Raw genomic sequence first — 3,740 nt, 5'->3', positions numbered from 1 at the left:
GACAGCCAATGATTCTTGCTGGACATCTTGCTGGACGACCGCACTTCCTTGGCCAGTGTTGGCTGTGGAACACATTTTGTGAGCACCACGGCAGAAGTTGTGCACTTTTTTATTAAGTGCCGTCTGCACGTTTTTACGCGCGAACAAAACGAACTGTTTCGTGCTGGTGGTCGCCCATCCTGTCCGGCTAGAGGAGAGAGAAAACCAGGGGCATAACTTTTTTTTCAGTGATCTTTTTTGTGTAATTCACTCTGTCTCCCAACTTTTTATCAACAGTTTCATCCACGCAGATTTAAATAAACTCTATATACCTGTGCTCACGGCAGTTTGGAATTCTTGACAATTGCCAGTAATTGCAGCAAAAAAATATGCCGAGAATTTCACCCACATTTCCTTGCAAGGCGCAGCGTTGTTCCAAAATTCAAAATGCTACCCACTGCTAGGTAAATGGAACACAAATTTATCTTCGTTAGGCAGAAATATTTCGCACATAAAAAGCTGAAAAAATTAAAAGAGATATCTAAGTGGACAAAGAAAAGAAAGTGTTCGGTTTAAGCCCGAAAGCGACTGTACAGAAATTGAGAAATGTAAAAAATGTCACGAACACATCCATCACTTGACACATACTCTCAGTCAAAACATTGACAGCAATCAATCACTTGGAAAATTTGACCTCGCGCATCATGTACAATATTGACAATACACTGCTATGATTTGTTAGCGAGAACACGGAGAAGGAAAACATGTGAAGAAGTGAAACATGTGAAGAAGGAAACATGTGAAGAAGTGTATTTGACGGCAAACGCCTCTGCGTACGCGCACCTGCCCTACCAAGCGCGGCAGATCAATGCCCTCTTGTATTCGGTGGCACCTCTGGTGGCCACTTTTGTCCCTATATGAAACTTTCGCGGGAGTTTCATGACCAGTAAAATATATTGAGGAACCATGGCATTACGTTCAAAACTACTCTAGCATTGCCAGCCCTCTAACTAACGCACTTTGAAAGTCCGAGTTGGTTAAAGTAGTATTTGACTCAGAAAACGAGATTGCGTTTTGCCAGCTGAAACAAGCCCTAAGCAAAATGCCCGTTCACACAGCACCCAATTTCTCTAAGAGAGTTGTGATTCAATGCGACGCGAGTGATCGCGGCATGGGAGCTATATTGTGCCAGAAAGACAATGCTGGTAACGTATGGCCAGTTTTGTATTTAGGTCTAAAACTCAGCTGCAGGGAAGAGACATATAGTACCTCTGAAAAGTAATGCGCTTGCCTCGTGTGGGCCGTTCAAAAGCTAGCCTTTTATGTCTCCGGTTCAAGGTTTGTGGTCAAAACGGGCCACTGTCCTCTAACCTGTTTAAATAACATGTCGCCTAAATGTGGCCGGTCACTGAGGTTGAGCATAACACTCAAACAGCACAGCGTTGACGTTCGCTACCAAAACAGAAAGCTAAACGCTAATGTAGACGCATTGAGCCATTAGTTTTAGTAAATACCTTCTCCACATTTCGGTTTCTCGCTGGCGATTGGAGGAAACATTTTCTCCTTATCATGGCCTTAGCTGAGCGCTCTCATCAAGAATGATCTCAAGGGGCAACTTGTATTCTATTTCATTAGGTTGTTGTACGTGTAAAAATCTGAGTTCTGATTTTAAGAGTGTTGTGTCCCACATGTGCCTCTTGATGTAAAGAGAACGAAATTCTGATAGACACGTAGCTAGGTATATGTTGTACTATATTTTGTCTGGTGTTCTGCCAGGTGACTGAGGGCACTTTCTTGTGTCGTGTGTTGTCTGTTGTCGAACCGTTCTTGACAAGTTGCAGAACCATCGACAAGTGCTGAAACCAAAAATCGGCAGGAGACGAGTGAAGCTGGCCGAGAAGTTGTAGCGACAAGCCAGTGGAGCTGGGATCCGTCCTCAAGTAATGGGTGTGTTCACGGAACTGAGCCTAGAGCTACATTCTTCCCATGGCCGTGGAGGCAAACCTGGAGGGACCTGGCGAAGAGCGTGCCCGATATCCGAGCCACGTGGAAGCAGCTCGTCTTACCGGCACATTGTCAGGCGGCGGGGGTGCAGTTATGCCTTGCAGGCCACACCAAACGTCATTTTCTCTGAAATGGTAATCTGTGTCAATGCCAGCAATCGAACCCGCCTGACGCGATCAACTCAACGACGTCATCAAGCGGCAGCGCCGATCTGTCACGCAACGCTCAGCCCACGAGCCCGTTGAAGCAATCAGCGCCTTCCAGTCTGGCGAGTCTTACGCAATGCGTGGCAACGTCCCTCGTCCTTGGGTGCAACCACGCGCAGCGGCTCCGGATTTGATGAGCATGACGCGGCTAAGCGGCGGGCCCCGTTGGAGGATTCTCACATCAGGGCCAGCGGCGCTTCTGGTTCGACGTCGGTGACTCAAACGATCCACCCGGTGCCTACAAAAAAATGACCGCAGTTTTCCGAGTGGAAACACTGGTGAGCATGCGGAGCATATATGTTGAACTGCGATAAATGTGGTTTGCAATATGCGACATGCGTGTGTGTTATGAGTGAACACGAGTGAACAGGAGTGAACACGCACGCACGTATGCTGCGAAAGACGACACGGGAGTCGAAGAGCGATGAGCCGTTCTTCGATGGCGTTTCACTCGGGTAGAGGTTCTGGTCGGGGCGGGTTGCGGTAGCCGTAACTCACGCTGAGCGATGGAATTCTACAGGCAATTAATGACTGCTTGCACGTGGCACCCACGACGTAGTCGCAAATTCGTCGGCGTCGCTTGCAAACGCACCGCAAAGAACCGACAACGCCTTGGAACGATGCAGTTCATTCTGAATGTTGCCGATCAGCGTCAAGTTGTTGTCGAACCAAAGTCGATCACACACCTTGCAGCTGTGACCGAAGCTCCGGTCGAGCAAGTTGCGCTTGAAGCAAGCGGCAGGCGTGGCGTACTGCTTATTTCGCCACGCCGCTATCGCGGCGCGCTCGCACTCGCAAGCAGCATCGAGATCGGCCTCGCGGCGTCGACGCTTGCACGCGGCTTCACCATCCGGATTCTCTTGCCGATGCTTACGCCTCGCAGCAGCTTCGCGTTCTCGAAGCTGGGTATCGAAGCTGGGAAGATGGGACTTATCGCAGCTGCTTCGCGTTGAGGATCCTCCGCTCGACGCTGACGTCTCGCAGCTGCTTCCCGTTCTCGGAGCTGGTGATCTTCTGCTTGACGCCGGCGTTTGCGTTCCCCATCGCGAGCTCTTCTCAGCGCGGCCTTGTCCACGAAGAAGTGTCTTCGGAATTGCTTGCGGTTTCGCCAACACGTTGGCTGACGCTTTTGGAAGGGACGCCAGTAATTGTGTTTGCGGATTCATTAGCATACATTTTCACCATCGGACGTGGAGCGACTGCACAAACTAACCGACGAAGGGCAGCGCGCCCCAACACTTGGTTATTTATAGCGAGCGCAGGCCCCGGCCTGCGCATGCGCGCTTTAGCATACAGCTGGCTCACGTAAAAGGCCGCGCGGCGGAAGCGAGTGCAGCGCGCGCTGTGTCGAGAGGACGAATGGATGCACAGACGGCTGGAGGAGGAGGGGGGCAGGCTTCGGATGGCGACGGCGCATGACCAGCCCCTAGTATAACATGCTCCGCATGTAAAAAACCCTGTTGTGTGCCGCCAGCAGTAGACCTATGTGTTAGAGAAGCCTCTCGTTGCTTGGAGCCCTTTCGCAGTCGGCGCTACCGGTGTCCTTGAAAG

This window comes from Rhipicephalus microplus, chromosome X, assembly GCF_043290135.1.
Source record: "Rhipicephalus microplus isolate Deutch F79 chromosome X, USDA_Rmic, whole genome shotgun sequence".
NCBI classification, from domain to species: domain Eukaryota; kingdom Metazoa; phylum Arthropoda; class Arachnida; order Ixodida; family Ixodidae; genus Rhipicephalus; species Rhipicephalus microplus.
This window is presented reverse-complemented; position numbering follows the sequence as displayed.